This window comes from Mus caroli, unplaced genomic scaffold (genome assembly GCF_978045245.1).
Source record: "Mus caroli unplaced genomic scaffold, Mus_caroli_1 scaffold_1, whole genome shotgun sequence".
NCBI lineage: Eukaryota > Metazoa > Chordata > Mammalia > Rodentia > Muridae > Mus > Mus caroli.
The window spans coordinates 3,643,461-3,668,038 of NW_028227256.1; the positions used below are offsets into that span (position 1 = coordinate 3,643,461).

Sequence of the window (24,578 nt, forward strand, 5' to 3'; positions counted from 1 at the left end):
TAGAGAAATAACACTAACCATCTCAGTTCCACCCCTTGTCATCATGACATCTAAACATCATTGTCACTCTTCTACTCCTTGTCCACATAGACTCATGGTTAATTTCATAAGATAAAATGCATCTGCCAGGCAGTGTTGGCACATGCCTTTAATCCCAGTACTTTGGAGATAGACAGATTTCTGAGTTCAAGGACAGTCTGACTTCTATAGTCCCATAGTCTTTTATAGTTCTAATAAAGAATGTTCAAAAATAAAACTTCAGAATTTCTTCTAAGACTATTGTAAACTCTTGTTAAAATATATTTTTCTTGAGGGTTTTATACAATTTATTTTTTATTTTTAAAATTGAAAGTAAATATTTTTTATAAAAATATTATTTATTTAATGTATATGAGTACACTGTGGATGAAGAGCATACCCTCTTTCATCCCAGCCTCAGCCTACTGGATAGTGCTACCTGCATTCACTGCACTAAGTCATGTTCTTTAGTTAATCTCCACTGGAAATGCTTTTACAGACACACCCAGAAATACAAGTTTACAACAGGAACACCGTATGCTTTCTGGAATATGAAGGCGACACACAGCCATCCTCTCTAAAGTTTAGTTTTCAATCTGCTCGTTGTCATGTTCTGCAAGGCTTAGTTCTGGAAACCTCATTGGGGTGATGAGTAAATGAAGAAATGACAGATACACATGCAGAAAATCTGAGTTCAGGAAGGGTGTGCTCAGTGTGATGGAGGGTACCTATTCTGCCATCCGGAAACTTACCCCTCCTCCTTGGGCTGCACGTAATAAAGCTGATAGGTAAATATTTTTTCATGCAACATATTCTAATTATGATTTTCTCCTCCTGCAATTCCACCTAAATCCTACCCACCTCCCAGTCTACCGAAAACCATGCCATTTCTTGCTTTCATTAGAAAACAGACATTTACTACTACTACTAGTTGTTGTTATTATTATAAAATAAAAACAAATGAACCTGAATATGATAAAACAAATGTACAGAAAAAAGGATACAAAGAAAAAATACAAGAAACACATATAAATGCAGAGACACACACATTCTCAGACACAGAAATCCATAAAACTACAAAATTGGAAACCATAAGCAAAAGACTTATAATAAACATAAAACAAACAAACAAAAACAATACCCCAACCTTTCATATATATATAAACACATACACACATACATATATATTTTTAAAAGCTACTTCAGTGGGTTTCCAATAAAACATCAAATAGCCCTAATTTTATCTATCTCTCTCCATATTTGCTCCCTTATCTCCCCCTTACCACTTCATATTCCTATTCCAGTCCCACATCAGTCAAAATTATCTATTTTATATTCCATTCCTAGGGAGACCCTTTTGTCCCTGCCTACCCGTTCCTTACTCTATACCTAACCTGTGTGGTTATTCAGATTGTAGCCTACTTTTCAAAGTCCTAAAAACTAATATCCACAAGGAAGTAAATACATACTGTCTAGGGCAGGATTTCTATCACTGTGAGGAAACACTGTAACCATAAAGCAAGTTGTGGAGGAAAGGGTTTATTCAGCTGACATTTGTACATTGATATTCATCACAGAAGGAAGTCAGAACAGGTACTCAAGTAGGACTGGAACTTGGAGGCAGGAGCTGATGCAAGAAGCCATGGAGAAGTGCTGCTTACTTCCTGTAACTTGCTCAGCCTACTTTCTTATTGAACCCAGGACTGCTTACTTGTCCATGAATGGCACCACCACTGTGGGCGTGGCTCTTCCCCATGATCACTAATTGAGTAGATGCCTTACAGGTGTATCTCATGGAAGAATTTCTTCAACTGAGGCTCCTTACTATCAAGATACAAACATGTAATTGTTAAGCCATAACTCTTCCTTTTTTATTCATCCCCAAGATATATAACTTTAAACATCCCACAGTCTTTAAAAACTCAAACACATTAAACTTTTAGTCCATTTAAAATAGACAACCTCTCAAAATCCAGTCTTTGAACTGTGAGCTCCAGTAAAATACTTTCTTACTTCAAAGGGGAAAATCAGGGCACTGTCACAATCAAGTCAAAATTAAATTCCAACTGTACTGTGTCTGAGATCCACTCATGATCTTCTGGACTCCTCCAAAGGTCTTGGGTCACTTTTCTAGCTCTGCCTACTATTAACACACATAGCTTATCATCTAGGCTCTGACTGGCTCTACTTTACTACTGCTGCTGTTCTTGCTAGTTATCCTATAGTACTGGGGCTTTCAACTGCAAGTAGGCTGCACTTTCACCAGTAGTCTTTCATGGGCTTTCTTCATGGTGTCAAGTCTCAACTTCTTTGCATGACACCTTCAGTCCTAGGCTTTCAACGGCCACTGAGGCTGTACCTTTACTAATGGCCTTTCTGGGCCTCTCACAGTGCCAAGCCTCAGCCATTCTTCATGTCCTCTTCATGCCTTCCAAAACAGTCCACGTGGGTGACTCTTACATATTACCAAGTTTGGCTGCCAGTATAATATCTGTGTCTGGAACACAGCTTCTTTGTGCTCTCAGAAAACACTTCGCAGACAACTTCATCTTAGTGACGCAGGTCTCCTATTAATTACTGCTAATTTCGTAGCTCTAGCTAACCAGCACTAATTGTCCCAGTAATTCCTTCTATATTTTATTCTAAACCCAAAGCCAAATGTTCAAATCTGCCTAGTTCAAAGCAAGTTCTATTGCTTGCTGGGACTGGAGTATGGCCCCCTTGTTCTATTATATCTTTAGTAGTTTTTATATTTTTGATGATTTACTTTGTTGATGAAACTTGGCTGTCCTGGAACTTGTTCTGTAGACTGACTTTGAACTCTCAATGTCTCTCTCATGAGTGCTGGAATTAAAGGCACTTACTATCATGCCTGGATCTAAGCTTTTATTTACCTGGATCTTTCTCTGTTCCAGACTGGCCTTGAACTCAAAGATCTGCTTGTCTCTCTCTCCTGGGGTTAAAGGTGTGTACCACCATGCCTGCACCTAAACATTTCTTTAGTTCCCTTTTCACAAGGTTTTATAAGGATGGCCACTATGCCTCAAGATCCGGATTAAAAGTGAAAGCATGTATCATCCCATGTCAAGATCTGGATCACAGGTGTGCCCTCTATTTCTGGATTGTGGTTTGTGGGGCAATGGGCTAGGCACAGACAGCCTGGTCTCCAGTTGAGCTGAGGTCTTGAACCCCATGGAATCCAGTGGTGGTAATTTCCATTTACATGGGACGGTAGGCATTCCCTCATGTCTCCTGGACCCCTGGTTCTTGTTGAAGTTACCGCCCCCACAGCCCCCACAGGAGAGGCTCGTGGCTAGCAGTCACATAGACAATGTCCCAAGCTACTGGCCTTCTGGTTAGACTCCTCCCCACAGTTACCTAGCAACAGCAAGATAACAAGCCCACTATAAGAGTGGCTGTTTGGCCCCTCCTTGCTCTCTAAACTCTCTTACTCTCTAAGCTTTTACCTTGCTCTCTTTAAGCTTTCTTACTCTCTAACTCTTTTTGTCTCTTTCCCTTCCCCCTTCTCTGCTCTTGGCCATGGCTGGTTTCTCTCTTTTTGTCTTTTCTCTTCCCCCTGCCTTTCTACAATAAAGCTCTAAAACCATAGACTGTCTCTGAAGGACTCTGCCCTCTTCTCGTATCTCTGGAGCCTAGTGCTGCTCTGGGGCCCCTATTCTGTTCTCAGTTCCTCTGCTGTATCCAGTGTGGGATGCCAGAGACTGAGAATCTGGTACTGGGGGCTGCCCCTTGTCTACTTTACCCTCCCCACTCCCTCCCCCCTACCCCCCCCACTCCACCCCGCCGTATGGGGTCAATGGCTTCACACAGCCATATGCCCACCTGGGGCCGTGTGGAAAGCGTCCCACAGTCCTCCCACGCCTGCCCACCCAGAGCAGCAGAACTCTGGCCAGACACAGGCTCTTTCCCTTCCCCCTCTTCCCCTACACCCACAGCCCCCAGAGCCCCCCAGTGGTTCATTTCAGATATAGTCAAGTTGGCTATCAAGAATAGCCATCACAGACCATCCCTTGTCAATTTGATACACAATCATATCTCCTTATGTCCAAATAAAAACAATAACCAGGTCATAATAATGCCTAATATGATAAAATTATCCCTTGTTCAACTGTAAATGCATAAACGATAAAGTTAGTTGAATGAGATCTTGCCTTGAGGTCATCACTCCCTTATTTCAATTTAATATTGTTTAACAGAGAACTTAGCTCTATTCCATTTCCTGGTGCCCTTTTAATCTTTGAACTATATATTCTATATTTTTTCTTTCTCAGTTTTCTACATATGATCAAAAGGCTCCTCATAAGGCAAACCACAAGAAAGAATTTATGATAAACTGTTTTGAGATTTCCATTGTCCATGCAATTAATCTAAATCTCTTCACTTTAGCCTTAGGCAGACTCTTCGGACAAGGGCAAGAAGCAGCTATAATCTTTGCCAAAGTATAATGAGAATAGTTTCTAATGTGCATTGTTTAGGAGGTATCTGGAATACCCCTGACTAACAGTTCAAGGGAAGACATCCCATACCTGGCATGCAGCATTTTATTTGGCAACCTGTGGTCTGGAAGGAACATTATTCCTCATGGAGGTTAACTCCAGTTAAATGTGTATCTGTCTGTCTGTCTGTCTGCCTGTCTGCCTGCCTGTCTGCTTATCTGCCTGTCTTACTGTCTTAGGGTTTGGTTTCTATTGCTGTGACTAGACACCATGACCATAACCACTCTTATAACGGAAAACATTTAATTAGGGCTGGCTTACATTTCTGAGGTTTCGTCCATTTTCATCATGGCAGGAAGCACGGTGGCACATAGGCAGATACGGTCCTTGAGTGGTAGCTGAGAGTTCTACATCTGGATTGGCCGGCAGGCAGGTAGGGAGGGAGGGGAGAGGGGGAGAGGAGGAGGGGGAGAGGGAAAGGGAGAGGGAAAGACAGAAAGAGACAGAGACCCCCGCCCCCCACATACCCACACACATACCCACCCCACACACACTGGGCCTGGCTTGGGCATTTAAAATCCTAAATCCCACTCCTAGTGACACATTTTCCCACCAACAAGGCTACACCTACCCCAATAAGGACACAAGGAAACGTTCTTCAGATCTCTAGTTTTTCGTTGTTGTTGTTGTTTTTTTATTAGGTATTTTCTTCATTTACATTTCAAATGCTATCCCAAAAGTCCCCCATACCCTCCGCCCCCACTTCCCTACCCACCCACTCCCACTTCTTGGCCCTGGCATTCCCCTGTACTGAGGCATATAAAGTTTGCAAGACCAAGGGGCCTCTCTTTCCACTGATGGCCGACTAGGCCATCTTCAGATACATATACAGCTAGAGACATGAGCTCTGGGGGGGTACTGGTTAGTTCATATTGTTGTTCTACCTATAGGGTTGCAGACCCCTTTAGCTCCTTGGGTACTTTCTCTAGCTAGTTTTTTTTTTTTTTCCAGCACAATTCTCTCTGGAACTGGTTCCACACCCAGTCTATAGCTTTTGTTGGCAGTTATTCTACAGTCTGGCATTTTCAACATCTTGGAGTTTCCAAGGCAATCCAGGCTTTACCTTCACAGCTTCACACAGTGGCCTCTCTGGACCTTCCTGCAGGGACACCCTGGCTATTTGACTGGCCCCAGTTGTTTTTCTTAGCCATGGAGTGAGATTCTATAACCCCTTTCTTGTATCTTTAACTCTAAAGCCAGAACCATGTGGTCAGAGCTGCCAAGTTCTTTTGCTTGCTTCAGCTGGATTATGCCCCCCTCATTTAAATACATTTTCATCAGCTTTCCATTTTTGATGGTTTCCTTTACTGCTAAAGCTTGGTTGTCCTGGAACTCTCTGTACACCAGAATGTCCTTGAACTCAGAAATCTATATGTGTTTGCCTCCTAAGTGCTGGAATTAAAGGCATGTGTCACGAAGCTTGACCTTTCACTTCCCTTTAATTTATTTTCACAAATTGGAAGTTTAGCTGGGTGAGGTCTTGACCTGAGGCAACCACTTCAGGTCTTCCATTTAGTATCAGGCTTTTCTCTAACCTGTTTATCTTCTTCAACATAGGCTTTAGCTCCATTCTACTTGCTGGTGCTCCTTATCTCCTCAAACTGTACATTTTGTATTCTTACTTGCTCATCTTGGTCCTTTTCATTATCAGTCTGTATAACCATACCCATGAATAGCAAAGCAAGACAGTCAATACTAGGCTGACTGGAAACCTCCTCCGTCAAAGCTCTTAGTCCAAAACTCTTCAATTTAGGCTCTGGCAGATTTGGGGGACAAGGGAAGAAAGCAGCCACATGCTTAACCAAAATATCATAGTAATAGTCTGTAGGCCTCATATTAATATTCTTCTTATTTGAAATCTCTTGAGCTGGACCCCCACAGTTCAATTCACCCTCACCACTACCACCTTCCATGATCCTACTTATATGTTACACAAAGCTCTGCTTTAAAGTATCCAATTGATTTTCTAATCCAAAGTCCCAAAATGTTTTCTATTCCTCCAAATAAAAGCATAGCTTATCACAGCACTACCCTAGGTACCCTAGTACCTAGTACCAACCCTTGGTTAGGTTTCAGTTGCTTTGAATAGTCACCAAGACCATGGCAACTCTTAAAAAGGGGAACATTTAATTGGGGCTGGCTTTCAGTTGAGAGATTTAGTCCATTATCTGTAGGGCAGGAAGCATGGCAGCATGCAAGTAGACATGGTTCTGAAGAGGTAGCTCAAAGAGTTCTGCACCTGAATTGACAGGCAGAAAGAAAGAGAGACACTGGGCCTATGTTGAACATTTAAAGCCCCAAAGCCCATCCCGAGTGACACACTTTTTACAACAAGGCCACACTAACCTCAACAAGGACATATAATAGTGCTACTTCCTAATCACCAAGAGTTTAAGTATATGAGCCTATTGAAGCCATACATATTCTGTCCACTGGTGTGTGTGTGTGTGTGTGTGTCTATGTGTGTGCATGTAAAAAACTATCTTATAAAATAATGTGTTTCCATATAGTTCTCTCAGAGATCCTTAGTGTTAGTGATCCCTCTCCCTTTCCCTGCTCTCTGGAATTTTTCTAAACCTTGAAGTTTCAAACCATTACACATTCTTGCTACAATCCGGTTCCAAAATTCTCTGTATCTCATGGCTATATTATTGACAGAAATGATCCTATTTCTCAGTACCAATGTTTTAGCTGGTTACTCTCCTTGTTGTCATGACTGAGCATCTGGCAAAAAGAAAAGAAAAGAAGGTTTCTTTTAGCTCACAGTTCAAGAATGGAGTTTCTCATGGTGGAGAAGTCATGGAAGCAGAGGCCGCTGATTACATCGGATTCTTAGTCAGGGAGCAAAGAGTAATGAACATTATTGTTCTGATCATTTTCTTATTTTTATTCAAATCAGAACTCCGGTTAATGAGATGGTGTTATTCATATTTAGAGTGGGTCTTCCCACTTCAATCCAACCTAGAACCACTATTCCAAGTCCCAGAGGCTCTCAGAGGTTTGTTGCCTATGTTATTCTATGTCCTGTCAAGTGGACAGTATTTACCACCATACACCTCTTCCTTAGGGTCTGATTTCCCTGTGTTTGAATCTTCCTTCCTCCTTGCTTCTCTGGTGATCTGTTTGCAGTTATGTCATAATGCATAAGGAATCTGCTTTGCCTTTGTGTGTGTTTGCACACCTCACTGGTCCAACATCCCTGTGAGTGAGTAGTGACTTGTCATACAGTGCTATCTAACACATCCCTCCTATTTAGGACAAGGCTTTTCGTACTAGGTATAAAGGAAACATTTGTGAAATCACATGGAAATTTCATGGGAGAACGAGGGAGGTCCTGAGCATGGGTCTCTAACACAGGAAAGGGTAGGGTAACTGGATGAGGCCCTGGCACCTGGTAGGAGAGAAAGATAGTATCACTGGCCAACTGGCTAAGCACGACACAAAGACAAACTTTGCTTTGCTTACACTAGGCAAAAGGCGGGTCCTGGGTATACACAACATCTTTTTATAAATAAAATCGTTGTATTCATGGAGAACTAGCAAGAGGAAGATGCAACAGGTGCCAAAGATGAATAGGCATTATTATTCATTTATTAATTGGAAACTAATCCTAGATTTTGTTTCTTCCTTTTCTACCAAGTGGCCTCTGCTGAGTGTAATTTTTACTTTTTAGTGCTGTCTGCACCTGTGGCCTTTGGACCTACTGTTTATGACAGATGGGCCCGGCTGTGTTTGCACCATTTAGTGGCTTCCCTCCTCCTGCAGCACTCCATGCTGCCATCATTGGCTCAGGCCCAGTGGGCATGTTTGCTGGTAAAGGTCTGAATCTATTGCTCAGCTTTTGAACTTGTAATGTCCCTTCCTTGCATGGAGAGTGGGTTTCTACATCACATGATATTTTTCCTTGGATCAGGTCACTGTCGCTCAACACAGTCCTCAGTTGTAAGCAAATCAGAAGGCAGAAGCACCTACTTCACATATGGTTGAAGTTCTCAGCAGCTGCTTTTAAGAAGGATCAAATATGCCCTGTACCTGGATGAATGGAAAGGGAAGTTTGTCTTATGTCTCGAAAGACTGCTGTGCTTTTGATCAGTGCACTTTGGACTTTCTTGGGGAGATTTACCTGCTGGCTTTATTGATTTTAACCTTAACAGATGCTAACTCAGAATTTAGATCAGCACAAAGTAAATATTTGCCTAATAGAGATAATAATGAAGGGAGTTGTTTTTGTCTTGAAGCTATGTCAATATGGAGAAACAAACTTCATATTAGAGTCAGAACAGTACCCCTCCACTTTTTAACCTGACCTCTCTAAAAATGTCAGGGCAATGTGCTCATTCTTTTTGCCATTGCTAAATGGTCACTTAGAGCCCACATTTAGTCAACCAGATGAGAACATTTTACATTGGCAGTGATGTGATATGCTTAAATATTTATTTAACTATTTTTATATTGTTGAAGTAAATGCACAGAGAAGTGGTGAGTGCTATTCCTAGTTTTCTTTTATATATTTCCTGAGAATTTGGGTACATATTCATAATTGCTGGCTTCTCTGTTGCCAGCTATACTGCCCCAGGGTACCAGATAGACAGATGAAGAAAGACAGACTAAGCAGTATGAAGGCCTGTGGACAAGGGGAATAGGGGCTACCACTCCTCAGAGTGTGGCTTTTAATGGCTATGAAGACTGTCATGATACAGGAAGGTCCATTAAAAACCAGCTTTGGCAGCTCTTCAATCTCCCTCTAGTACATGTACTGTATACACAGATCAGGGGAGCCAGTGGGATTCCATGCCTCTTGTGCTGCTATTCAGATGTATAACAAGCACAGCAGCCTGCTCTTCTCTCAATGTCTATGATAGGTGGAATTAGAACACACAAATTACTGAGTAGTGCTCAAGGTGTGGATGGTGCATACATTAATGTGCATTGAAACCACCAACAATGTGTCTTTTCTTCTTTGCCCACATTCTGGTGTTCTTTCAGCATCTTTATAGTCCATTGTGCAGAGAACCTCATTGAGGACATCTCTGGAATAGATTATCTCCAGTTCAAGGAAAATGATGTTTCCTTTTTAGTCTAATGTGTTCTTCATGAAACTCTCTGTCCCCATCTTCTTTCTTTCCTGTGAATTACTACTAACAGTATGCTCCAAAGGTATAATCTTTTGTGCAGACTACAGGTATTTCTCATTTCTCCCAAGTGATGTCCAAACTCTGTAGATCCCTTCAAGGACCTAAAAAAACAGGAACCAGGAATCTCCAGCTATTGTCTCCATTTCCACAATGGTCTTCTCTAACCTTTTCTTTGCTGTTTGTATTGGTTACGTTTGCAGCAGTGTGATAAACACCATACCAAGGCAATTTATAGAGGAATGGTTTACTGTTCAAGAGGGATAAGGATCCATCATTGTCACAGCAAGGAATCCTAGCAACGGGCAGGCATAGCTGGTAGCTGAGATCCCACATACCAAACCACAGAGAGGAAGCAGAACAGTACATTTGAAATAATGAGAGTCTTCAAAGCCTTAAAGCCCCCCTCATCCCTAAGCAATGTTCTTAAGCTAGGAAACCACATCTTGAAAGACTCCTCATGAGGTATCTATCACCAGTTGGGGAAGAAGTATTCAAATGCTCAACCATATACTGTCTTTGATGTCTCTGCATGGGCTTGCTAGCCAGATACTTTTGGGGACCCCAGTATGGTCCTTTTCTATGTTGGTTTTTCTGTTCCTGGTAATCTAACTTATTCACTCCTCTTCAGGTTTCACTAGAGTCATTTGAGAGTCTTTGAGAGAGTCATTCTCATACACACACACACACACACACACACACACACACACACACACACACACGTGTGTGTGTGTTCTCTTGTACCCTAACATTTCTTTTCTGTGATACTCATGTCAACAGTCAGTTAAGCCATAATGCACTATGGAGCGTCAGCCTCTGGACATCCTAGGCTTTACCAATAACACATAAAAAAGGTACAAAAACTTTGTAAAATACTATTGTACTTTTATATGTGGTACATGCTTAAGATGGAAGCTGAGCTATGTAAGACATAGCACCATACCTTGCAAACATTTGGAGTTTTCAGGAAAGTTTGGGCTAGTGCCCTCCTGTCACAGGTGGAAGAAAACCTCTGAAGCTAGATGACAGGAATCAGCATCATCCATAGTGGGTACAGCTTGTGGTATATGAAAACTGGGAAGCTGGGCGGTAGTGGCACACGCCTTTAATCCCAGCACTTGGGAGGCAGAGGCAGGCAGATTTCTGGGTTCGAGGCCAGCCTGGTCTATAGAGAGAGTTCCAGGACAGCCAGGGCTACACAGAGAAACCCTGTCTCAAAAAACAAAACAAAACAAACAAACGAACAAACAAAACCAAAAAACCCAAAACCAACCAACCAAACAAACAAAAAACTGGGAACCAGAAATCTCAGGTGGGCATGGGTGTAGATTTGTGTTTCTGTTTGTCTAGGCAAAACTAGGCATACTTCAAAGTGTTCCCAGCATTTCTCACACAGTATGGCACACAAAACAAATCTGCCTTATGTCCCAGATGCTCAAGTTCTCTCTAATGTTCTAGGTGTATTAAAATAGAATCATGTTTTCAAAATATGTATTACTGCAAAATGTACTGTATCTATAACAATTTTATTTGAATTAATTCATCTGCTTTCCTCATAGGAATGTGCCTTACTATATGTCAAATACTCTGTTCATCTTTTCACAGCCATGGGTCCTCTCTCTGTGCTTGGCACAGGGAAGGGTCAGTGAGCATTAAGCTAGTTGAAAACATCAAGCTATTTTTAGTCATTGATCATGTAACTTTTACTTTAAACATTTAAAGGTACTTGTTTTAACAATCTAGTATAGTTATTTTCTTAATTTTAGTTATTGAGTGAGGGAATATGGCTCAAGAAGTGTTTTCTTTTCAAAAGCATATGGATGGGCCAGAAATTCCAGTAATGGGAAGACTGAGATGAAAGAATCATGACTTCTAGCATAGCCTGACCTAAATTAACAAAAATTTTAAAATCAGAACTGAAAAAAAAAAGGTGAAAAGGAGAAAAATCCTGTGGAATATATTAAACTGTCAGAGTATCTGTGCCAATACTGCTGCTGAGACATAAGGGCTTCTCAGCGGGTCTTGGGAAAGCATTCTGAAGACAGCCCTCATGTTTTATGTGACACTAGCCCAAGAAAACACAGCATTTTGAGTAGTCCTTAAAAGTGATGGCATAAGGGGATGATGAAAAAAGGATGAAAAGTCCTTATTGTGAAGAAGCCATCTTCTCTATATAAGCATGGCCTGAAAACGCACCACAGTCTTTCAGAACAGCAGTCACAGAGAGAGACTAAGTGTGACAGTATTTAAGATGGTAACTTTGAGTTTAGTTTGGCCCTAGTTCTAGTGTTTTGCTTGGGCAATTCAAATTCATTGATACCACTGACAAGCTGCCATTGCAAAAACTTTCTACCTCAGCCAAGTACCCATGGATGACATCCATCATCTGGACTTTCAGAAACAAGAAGAATCATGAGAAGATGCTGAGAATAACTTGGCCAAGAGGTGTAGAACCTACTACACTCTATCTGCCATCTGTTCAGTTTTAAAAGTCTGGTTGCTTTTAGTTTATAAACAAAAGAGAAAATATAAAAAGGGGAGAATGAGAAATAAAAATAAAGGAAGGAGGATTTATTTGTAAACCTAGTAAAAATCTCTCATAGAATAATGGTGGGTCTGGCTTTTTCCCCCCCTCAAAATGTGGAAGGTTATGGTATCTACAGGTTTTTGTTTAGCAAGCACTATTTAGTTATACTCGCTGGGCGACTAAAACATTTAACTCTCTCTATTTGTCTTTATTTTGTGTGTGTGGATTTGAAGAACAGGAAAACAATGAGATAGTCAAAGAATATATTGCCTTTGTGGCTGTGGTTCGTTCTGGATTTTTTTAATTGGTCAATATTGTAGGGTGGTTTCTTTGACCCATTTGATATAGCCCTAACACAAGTCCCATAAGGAGAATGACTTGAAAGCATTGGTATTTTCAGGTTAATAAAGTATTTCCCCAATTTGAAAATTCAAACCACCACCTTTCTAAGCCAGGATAATCCCTAACTATATTTAGAATATATCTACTCATAAGTTTAGACTCACCCCTCATCAAGAAACCCTCTCTTTGAAATAGTTGAAGAGTATTAGAAAAAACAAAACTAATCAAAACGCAGACTTATAGGGCCCAGTCTCAATGGATACATCTACAAAACAATTCCTATACCTAAGGCTCAGGGAACCTTTAGAAGGGGGTAGAAAGACTGTTAGAGTTTGTTGAGAGACTGTGTCTCTTGGTAATGTCAGAAGCTATATTTTCATCAACATGACTTCCTAAATATGAGCAGAACAGGGATGACACCAAGTAGACATTCCAAATAGACAGTGGAAATATCACGTGACCTCAACCCTACACAAAGAGTTATAGGGAACCAAGGAAAGCAGAGAGCAGGAAAATAGACATCCCCAGTGAAGATCACACCAACTGGTTATCCAATACTAAATTGTTATCTGTGAAAACATAGATATATGTAACATTATAGAGGCTGAGCAGTTGCAATTAGGAATATATCTGTATTAAATATATCAACGTAGATACATCTGAAGTTTATATATGAGTATGTATACTTTATGTCATAACATATGGTAACAATTACTGAATACAGAGGCCATGACTGTTTAGAGGAAAGAAAAGGAAGGGGAGATGCTTTATTTAATCTCAAAAATCAAACAAATACTGAATGAATGCCATATAATTATAAAATTTAGGAGGAAATGGTTTGAGTTATATAAAACATCAAGTAAACCATCATTTTATAAAATTAATTATTTTATTTTAGCATGTTTTTCCATAAAACACCATAATCTCTCCCCCTTCTTAATTATTCTCTGTTACTTTCATTTTTTTAAAAAAATTGTATTTTTCTGGAAATGGTACAGAGTCATTTTGGAAAAACATGAAGGTAAATTTATCTGTGCTACATCACAGAAAATTGATAAAGTTTGGACTGTCATATTTTTACATATTTATCTCTTGACCACTGAATGTGTTATGGATATGGTTCTTGCTTTTTAGTTTTTTCAATTTATGTTTTATATGCTAACTTTGCCTACCATGGTACTGAGCATGCTATATAAGATAATTTTCTTTTCTTCTTTTCTTCTCTTTTTAACTTCTTCCAGTCCTGATGATTAGGACCTTGCATATAGCATAGTTCTCTGTCTCAGTTTTATAAGTATAGATTTCAATGATTGTGTCGTATTTTATCTTTCTTTATTTGACCAATGTCCTATTATGGGTAGATACTGCCATTGCCCATAGTTTATCTATGATAAAGGATGTGACTGATAGCTGAGTGTCTGTGTATCTGTGAATTTTGGATTTCTTTCTCTATCATTAAGATCCAGGCCCAGGATTTCTTGGTAGAGGGCATGGAGAATTAGGAGGTCTGTGAATTGCAGGTAAAGTGCTGACATGTAAGGTTCCTTCTGTAGGACATCGGCAAGAGAGCACAGATCTTCTGTATTCTAAAACTTAGTTTCAGAAATCTCCACTGTGGCATGCTGATAGGATTCCTTAGCCTCTCTGAAAATTCTCTCATCCTCAAGAACTATTATTTTTCTTTTCTTTTTTTTTTCTCAAGAACTACATGCATGGAGTGATTATGTTCTATTGTCTCTAATGCATGCATGGACTAGAAAATAGTCCCCTCTCCCTTCCTGAGTTCTCTATTAAGTTGGATGAGAATATTTAGAGGGACAAGAGGAAGCATGGAAGAGCAGGAGCTAGGTGCAAAGTCAGATCCTGTTTGTATATTATAGATGGGTTTGTACGATCGTACAAACAAAGAAAATTTGCCATTAGAAATGCCTGTCTCTACTATGATGAGAGCTTGTGGGAGAACTGACTCATCTCTAACAGCTTTTACTGTTACTGATGTCCTGTTTTCATAATAGTTCAGCCATGCCAACAAAGAACCTTCATGTCAGCAATGCTAAAAAACAATCTGAATCTCATCTTCCTATCATGGTCATCTGGTGACTTTAGTTATGTTTCCTGTTGCTGTGATAAAATACTCTTACAAAAGCAGCCTAAGGAGAAAGGGTTCATTCTGGATCACAGGTCAAGGGTAGCGTCTATTATTGTAGGGATGTCAAGGCAGCAGCATTTTATCAGACGGCTACATTGTGTTTATGCATAATGCATGCTCTGTTCACCTTCCTTTCTCCATTACAGTCCAGACTCCAGTCTAGGGAGTGGTACCACTCACAGTAAGTGGGTCTTCCCACCTCAATTAAAGGAATCAAAATAATCCTCTACAGTCAGGCCTAGAGGCAAGTCTAAACTAGGTAATTCCAACCAGGTGTTTCTGGTTGCTTGTCTGCTAGGTAACTCTAGATTCTGCCAAGTTGATAGTTAATACTAGTCATAAAGGGTTGTAGAATTGATTAAATAAAACAATTCATGTGAAAATAGTGGTCAATGTAAGGTATCTTTCCTAGTAGTGACCTGACTGACTTTTCTCTTCAAATGAATGAACACACTGTAAATGTGGATGTTTTCATTCACATTCTAATTATACTCAATAAATTAAAAAAAAAAACCACTCATAGAACCAAAGATATCTGAAGTGATCTGTAGTATGATTTCCATTTTAAAGGGAGTTAGTGATTGTAACTCAAATACTACACTTACACCTTGTCACACAGTGAGTTAAAGTGTTACATAGACATGGCAGAGGTTATAGAAGAAGTCTAGCGAGAATGAAGCCATTCTAAAGAGGCCCTTTGTGTCTCAATACTATCAAACAACCACACTACTGAATTAATGGAGGCCAAGGAAATGGGAATTTCTCTAGGAATCTCATGCTGGGAGAAGGAAAATGTACCATCCAGAGGGGAAACTTGTATCCCTGGAAGAGATTTCACACAGTTCTAACAACATGCCAGACCACTTTACAGGATGTCACTATAAAGCCTTGTCAAGGGTTAGTTAGTGGTGGCTGGAACTGCTCAGTGTGCTTTTCCTTGGCATCTGTTTCATCATTGATCTCATTTTAAGACCTGTGAAATGGATTTGGGGTGTTCTCTGTACCTCATTGTCTCTCAATGTAGTCACACCAACTAAAACTCCTTTTTATGCTTTACCTTTTTAATTTGGCTCTTTTAATGGGCTTATTGCAGGCAGGTGACTGGACTTGATTCGGAACAGAGAAAGTTTGATAATAGTTACAAGAAGTACATGGATGTGTGATAGTAAAGGCATTATGAAAAGAAAGTCTTTAAGTGGCCTCTACCAAAGAAGCACTATTTAAAGTATCTCTTGATAACAGGGCATGGCTTTACATGCCTATAATCCTAGTATTCAGGAGACTGATGAAATAGGATTACTACAAGTTTGAGACCAGCAGCCTGGGCCACATAATGATGTCAAGGTCAGCCTAAACTACATAGTAAGACCCTGTCTTTTTTTTTTTTTTTTTTTTTTTGCAGGTTAGCATTTTATTAGATAAAAACAGGAAGGAGGGCGCTTACCCACCTCCTCTTCCCCAAGAAAGAGCGGGAGTCTGTAACACTGAGATGTAGTGGGAGGGTCAGGGCGGAAAGCTGAGGGTGAAGTCCGGTGTCATGGTGCATACCTATAAGCCCAGCACTTGGGAAATGGAGGTAGGAGGGTCAGTTCAAGGCCACTCACAGCTAAGTGAGACCCCCGTCTCAAAAACAAGTCCGCTCATCCGGCCGGATCAGCGCCGGGGTAGCGGGAGCACAGGGTTGCCTGACACCCGCCAGCTACCCACGACCCCCGCCGCAGGATTTTGGGACTGCTGGTGAGTGGAGCACAGCTTCTGCTCCAATCCAATTGCGCGGGACCTGAGACTGCATTAGTTAGGGAAGCAGAAACCGGCCTGAGTAGGGCCACAGGCCTCATCCGGCCAGATCAGCGCCGGGGTAGGGGGAGCGCAGGGTTGCCTGACACCCGCCAGCTACCCACGACCCCCGCCGCAGGATTTTGGGACTGCTGGTGAGTGGAACACAGCTTCTGCTCCAATCCAATTGCGCGGGACCTGAGACTGCATTAGTTAGGGAAGCAGAAACCGGCCTGAGTAGGGCCACAGGCCTCATCCAGCCGGATCAGTGCCGGGGTAGCAGGAGCGCAGGGTTGCCTGACACCCGCCAGCTACCCACGACCCCCGCTGCAGGATTTTGGGACTGCTGGTGAGTGGAACACAGCTTCTGCTCCAGTCCAATCACGCGGGACCTGAGACTGCGCTGGTTGGGGAGAGAGAAATCCAGCCTACATAGGGCCACAACCCTCTTCCGGTCAGAAAAGCACCTGGGCAGCTGGGGCGCAGGGTCGGCTGACACTCACCAGCTACCCACAACACCCACCACAGGATCTTAAGACTTCTGGAGAGTGGAACACAGCTTCTGCTCCAATCCAATTGCACGCGGGACCAGAGACTGCATTAGTTAGGGAAGCAGAAAAACGGCCTGAGTAGGACCACAGGCCTCTTCCGGCTGGACCAGCACCGGGGTACCATCAGCTACCCACGACCCCCGCCGCAGGATTTAGAGACTGCTGGTGAGTGGAACACAGCTTCTGCTCCAATCTTTAAACAGTGACAACAATAACAACTAACCCCAGAGATTACCAGATGGCGAAAGGTAAACGTAATAATCTTACTAACAGAAACCAAGACCACCCACCATCATCAGAACCCAGCACCCCCACTTCGCCCAGTCCAGGGCACCCCAACACACCGGAAAAGTTAGACACGGATTTAAAAGCATATCTCCTGATGATGATAGAGGACTTCAAGAAGGACGTTAATAACACACTTAAAGAAATGCAGGAGAACACTGCTAAACAGGCAGAAGACAATAAAGAGGAAGCACAAAAATCCCTTAAAGAATTTCAGGAGAACACTGCTAAAGAGTTACAAATCCTTAAAGAAAAACATGATAACATAATCAAACAGGTAGAAGTCCTTACAGAAAAACAGGAAAACACATCCAAACAGATGATGGAAATGAACAAAACCTTACTAGACCTAAAAAGGGAAGTAGACACAATAAAGAAAACCCAAAATGAGGCAACACTGGAGATAGAAACCCTAGGAAAGAAATCTGGAAACATAGATACGAGCATCAGCAACAGAATACAAGAGATGGAAGAGAGAATCTCAGGTGCAGAAGATTCCATAGAGAACATCGGCACAACAATCAAGGAAAATGTAAAATGCAAAAAGATCCTAACTCAAAACATCCAAGAAATACAGGACGCAATGAGAAGACCAAACCTACGGATAATAGGAGTGGATGAGAATGAAGATTTTCAACTCAAAGGACCAGCAAACATCTTCAACAAAATTATAGAAGAAAACTTCCCAAATCTAAAGAAAGAGATGCCCATGAACATACAAGAAGCCTACAGAACTCCAAATAGACTGGACCAGAAAAGAAATACCTCCCGACACATTATAATCAGAGCAACAAATGCTCTAAATAAAGATAGAATACTAAAAGCAGTAAGAGAAAAAGGCCAAGTAACATATAAAGGCAAGCCTATCAGAATTACACCAGATTTTTCACCAGAGACTATGAAAGCCAGAAGATCCTGGACGGATGTTATACAGACACTAAAAGAACACAAATTACAGCCCAGGCTACTATACCCAGCCAAACTCTCAATTAACATAGATGGAGAAACCAAAGTATTCCACGACAAAACCAAATTCACAGATTATCTCTCCACGAATCCAGCCCTTCAAAGGATAATAACAGAAAAAAACCAATACAAGGACAGGAACCACGCCCTAGAAACAACAAGAAGGTAATCCCTCAACAAACCTAAAAGAAAACAGCCACAAGAACAAAATGCCAACTTTAACAACAAAAATAACAGGAAACAACAATCACTTTTCCTTAATATCTCTTAATATCAATGGACTCAACTCCCCGATAAAAAGACATAGACTAACAAACTGGCTACACAAACAAGACCCAACATTTTGCTGCTTACAGGAAACTCATCTCAGAGAAAAGGATAGACACTACCTCAGAATGAAAGGCTGGAAAACAATTTTCCAAGCAAATGGCATGAAGAAACAAGCTGGAGTAGCCATTCTAATATCTGATAAGATTGACTTCCAACCCAAAGTCATTAAAAAAGACAGGGAGGGACACTTCATACTCATCAAAGGTAAAATCCTCCAAGAGGAACTATCAATCCTGAATATCTATGCTCCAAATACAAAGGCAGCCACATTCATTAAAGAAACTTTAGTAAAGCTCAAAGCACACATTGCACCTCACACAATAATAGTGGGAGACTTCAACACACCACTTTCACCAATGGACAGATCATGGAAACAGAAACTAAACAGGGACACAGTGAAACTAAGAGAAATTATGAATCAAATGGATCTGGCAGATATCTACAGAACATTCTATCCTAAAACAAAAGGATATACCTTCTTCTCAGCACCTCATGGTACCTTCTCCAAAATTGACCACATAATTGGTCACAAAGCAGGCCTCAACAGATATAAAAATATTGAAATTGTCCCATGCATCCTATCAGATCACCATGGACTAAGGCTGATCTTCAATAACAGAATAAATAATAGAAAGCCAACCTTCACGTGGAAACTGAACAACACTCTTCTCAATGATACCTTGGTCAAGGAAGGAATAAAGAAAGAAATTAAGGACTTTTTAGAGTTCAATGAAAATGAAGCCACAACATACCCAAACTTATGGGACGCAATGAAAGCATTTCTAAGAGGAAAACTCATAGCTCTGAGTGCCTCCAAAAGGAATCTAGAGAGAGCACACATTAGCAGCTTGACAACACACCTAAAAGCACTAGAACAAAAGGAAGCAAATTCACCCAAGAGGAGTAGACGGCAGGAAATAATCAAACTCAGGGGTGAAATCAACCAAGTGGAAACAAGAAAAACTATTCAAAGAATCAACCAATCAAGGAGCTGGTTCTTTGAGAAAATCAACAAGATAGATAAACCCTTAGCCAGACTCACTAGAGGGCACAGGGAAAGCATCCTAATTAACAAAATCAGAAATGAAAAAGGAGACATAACAACAGATCCTGAAGACATCCAAAACACCATTAGATCCTTCTACCAAAGGCTATACTCAACAAAACTGGAGAACCTGGATGAAATGGAGAAGTTCCTAGACAGATACCAGGTACCAAAGTTGAATCAAGATCAGGTTAATGATCTAAACAGCCCTATATCCCCCAAAGAAATAGAAGCAGTCATTAATAGTCTCCCAACTAAAAAAAGCCCAGGACCAGATGGGTTTAGTGCAGAGTTCTATCAGACCTTCAAAGAAGATCTAATCCCAGTTCTTCACAAACTATTCCACAAAATAGAAACAGAAGGTACTCTACCCAACTCATTCTATGAAGCCACAATTACTCTGATACCTAAACCACAAAAAGACCCAACAAAGATAGAAAACTACAGACCAATATCCCTTATGAATATTGATGCAAAAATCCTCAATAAAGTTCTTGCTAACCGAATCCAAGAACACATCAAAACAATCATCCATCCTGACCAAGTAGGTTTCATCCCAGGGATGCAGGGATGGTTCAATATACGGAAATCCATCAACGTAATCCAGTATATAAACAAACTCAAAGACAAAAACCACATGGTCATCTCCTTAGATGCGGAAAAAGCATTTGACAAGATCCAACACCCATTCATGATAAAAGTCTTGGAAAGATCAGGAATTCAAGGCCCATACCTAAACATGATAAAAGCAATCTACAGCAAACCAGTAGCCAACATCAAAGTAAATGGTGAGAAGCTTGAAGCAATCCCTCTAAAATCAGGGACTAGACAAGGCTGTCCACTTTCTCCATACCTATTCAACATTGTACTTGAAGTCCTAGCCAGAGCAATTCGACAACAAAAGGAGATCAAAGGGATACAAATTGGAAAAGATGAAGTCAAAATATCACTTTTTGCAGATGATATGATAGTATATATAAGGGACCCTAAAAATTCCACCAGAGAACTCCTAAGCCTGATAAACAGCTTCGGTGAAGTAGCTGGATATAAAATTAACTCAAATAAATCAATGGCCTTTCTCTACACAAAGAATAAACAGGCTGAGAAAGAAATTAGGGAAACAACACCCTTCACAATAGTCACAAATAATATAAAATATCTTGGCGTGACTCTAAGGAAGTGAAAAATCTGTATAATAAAAACTTCAAGTCTCTGAAGAAAGAAATTATAGAAGATCTCAGAAGATGGAAAGATCTCCCATGCTCATGGATTGGCAGGATCAACATTGTAAAAATGGCTATCTTGCCAAAAGCAATCTACAGATTCAATGCAATCCCCATCAAAATTCCAAATCAATTCTTCAACGAATTAGAAAGTGCAATCTGCAAATTCATCTGGAATAACAAAAAACCTAGGATAGCAAAAACTCTTCTCAAGGATAAAAGAACCTCTGGTGGAATCACCATGCCGGACCTAAAGCTCTACTACAGAGCAATTGTGATAAAAACTGCATGGTACTGGTATAGTGACAGACAAATAGACCAATGGAATAGAATTGAAGACCCAGAAATGAACCCACACACCTATGGTCACTTGATCTTCGACAAGGGAGCTAAAAACATCCAGTGGAAGAAAGACAGCATTTTCAACAAATGGTGCTGGTACAACTGGTTGTTAACATGTAGAAGAATGCGAATCGATCCATTCCTATCTCCTTGTACTAAGGTCAAGTCTAAGTGGATCAAGGAACTTCACATAAAACCAGAGACACTGAAACTTATAGAGGAGAAAGTGGGGAAAAGCCTTGAAGATATGGGCACAGGGGAAAAATTCCTGAATAGAACAGTAATGGCTTGTGCTGTAAGATCGAGAATTGACAAGTGGGACCTCATGAAACTACAAAGCTTCTGCAAGGCTAAAGACACCATCAATAAGACAAAAAAACCACCAACAGATTGGGAAAGGATCTTCACCTATCCTAAATCAGATAAGGGACTAATATCCAATATATATAAAGAACTCAAGAAGGTGGACTCCAGAAAGTCAAATAACCCCATTAAAAAATGGGGCTCAGAACTGAACAAAGAATTCTCACCTGAGGAATACCGAATGGCAGAGAAGCACCTGAAAAAATGTTCAACATCCTTAATCATCAGGGAAATGCAAATCAAAACAACCCTGAGATTCCACCTCACACCAGTCAGAATGGCTAAGATCAAAAATTCAGGTGACAGCAGATGCTGGCGAGGATGTGGAGAAAGAGGAACACTCCTCCATTGTTGTTGGGATTGCAAGCTTGTACAACCACTCTGGAAATCAGTCTGGCGGTTCCTCAGAAAATTGGACATAGTACTACCGGAGGATCCAGCAATACCTCTCCTGGGCATATATCCAGAAGATGTCCCAACCGGTAAAAAGGACACATGCTCCACTATGTTCATAGCAGCCCTATTTATAATAGCCAGAAGCTGGAAAGAACCCAGATGTCCCTCAACAGAGGAATGGATACAGAAATTATGGTACATTTACACAATGGAGTACTACTCAGCTATTAAAAAGAATGAATTTATGAAATTCCTAGCCAAATGGATGGACCTGGAGGGCATCATCTTGAGTGAAGTAACACAATCACAAAAGAACTCACACAATATGTATTCATTGATAAGTGGATATTAGCCCAAAACTTAGGATACCCAAGATATAAGATACAATTTGATAAACGCATGAAACTCAAGAAGAATGAAGACCAAAGTGTGGACACTGTGCACCTTCTTAGAATTGGGAACAAAACACCCAGGGAAGGAGTTACAGAGACAAAGTTCGTAGCTGTGATGAAAGGATGGACCATCTAGAGACTGCTGTATCCAGGGATCCGTCCCATAATCAGCTTCTAAACGCTGACACCATTGCATACACTAGCAAGATTTTGCTGAAAGGACCCAAATATAGCTGTCTCTTGTGAGATGATACCGGGGCCTAGCAAACACAGGAGTGGATGTTCACAGTCAGCTATTGGATGTATCACAGGGCTCCCAATGGAGAAGCTAGAGAAAGTATCCAAGGAGCTAAAGGGATCTGCAACCCTATTGTTGGAACAACATAATGTACTAACCAGAACCCTGGAGCTCTTGTCTCTAGCTGCATATGTATCGAAAGATGGCCTAGTCGGCCATCAATGGAAAGAGAGGCCCATTGGACTTGCAAACTTTATATGCCCCAATATAGGGGAATGCCAGGGCCAAAAGAATGGGAATGGGTGGGTAGGGAAGTGGGGGGCGCTATGGGGGACTTTTGGGATAGTATTGGAAATGTAATTGAGGAAAATATGTAATAAAAAAAAGAAAAAAAAAAAAACAAGTCCGATGTGAACTGGGTGCTTCGTGTAGACATGGTTACTGATCAGAAATCTCAGCTACAAATTCTGGAGGGGAGTTTATGCCTGGCTCTTGCCCTAAATGGAAGGCCTCCCTCCCTCCACTAAAACCCAGAGAGGAGTGACATCTCTTCTGTGGTCCAGGGAGGCGGGAAGAAAGGTAACTTCCGGTCTGTGGGCTTCTGATCGCCAGGTGTCCTCAACGTTCATCAAATCCAGGCATCCGGAAGCCCCTGGCAAACTGTTCCACCTGTTGCCGGAGGTTGGCCAAACGCTGGCTTGTCTCTGGGTCCTTGAGCAGGAAGGATTTGAAATCCTGGAGCTTGGCAGTCTTGCGCTTCACCTCCAAGCCAATGTTGATTCCCTCATCGATAAAATTGACGACTCTATGGAAGTCGTCCTCACGGAACTGGCGAGAGGTCAACGCGGGGGCCCCAAGCCTCAAGCCCCCCCGGAGTAATGGTGCTCTGGTCTCCAGGACAGGTGTTCTTGTTGGCAGTGATGGAGACGAGTTCCAACACGCGTTCGGCTCGGGCTCCATCCAGGCCCTTGGGCCGCAGGTCCACCAGCACCAGGTGGGTGTCAGTGTCACCAGACACCAGTGAGTAACCTTGCTTGAGCAGGGCATCAGCCATGGCCTGGGCGTTCCTCAGTACTTGTAAGGAGTACTCTCGGAATATAGAGGTGCAGGCCTGCTTGAGAGCCACAGCTACTGCAGCAATGGCGTGGTTGTGGGGGCCACCCTGTAGGGATGGGAACACAGCGAAGTTGATTTGGTCCTCAAAGGTATAAGGGATCTCTTTGCCAGTCTTGGGGTCTACGGTCCGTACTCCCTTCCGGTAGAAGATGAGCCCTGACCTGGCCCCTCGCAGTGTCTTGTGAGTGGTGGTGGCAACAACGTCCGCATATATGAAAGGGAAAGGGATCACCTTGGCGGCCACCAGGCCACTGATGTGGGCCATGTCTGCCAGCAGGTGTGCCCTGACCTCATCACAGACCTCTCTCATGCGTGCATAGTCAATGAGGCAGGCATAGGCACTCGTGCCAGCTATGATGAGCCGCGGTCGGAAAAGCCGAGCGGTCAGCGCCAGCTGGTCGTAGTCGATGAGGCCAGTTTAGGGATTGAGTTTATAGGGCATAGACTGGAAGAAAATGGATGTGGCAGAGATCCACTTGACATCAGACATGTAGCAATGGGTAAGATGGCCCCCATCGGGCGGCCAGGTTGGCTGGGGACCCTGAGTATGGCGGCACATTGACTCCCCACTGTGCGGGATCCAGGTCAAAGGCTTCCAAGGCCCGGCCTGGGACACCTTGCTGTGCTGGGCCCGGGCAGCCATGCAGACCAGCTGACCACATCTCTGCAGAGGCTGAGTGGTCTGAAGCAAAGAGAAGGATACCATCACTACAGGAGGCCACAGGAAGACTAGCCACTAACTCTGTATCGGTGTAGTACCGGGGTCGAAAACCGGCTGCCAGTAAAACCCTGTCTTAACAAACAAACAAACAAACAAACAAACAACCACGCTTCTTCCATGTGCTGCCCTAAAAAACCCAGCCAACCAAA

The 24,578-nt window shown here is 41.8% G+C and overlaps 1 pseudogene; it reads right to left on the reverse strand.

Annotated features, from left to right (window-relative positions):
• Positions 1 to 23,081: 23,081 nt before the first annotated feature.
• Positions 23,082 to 24,370, reverse strand: LOC110310680 (serine hydroxymethyltransferase, mitochondrial pseudogene; annotated as a pseudogene).
• Between the last annotated feature and the right edge of the window lie 208 nt (positions 24,371 to 24,578).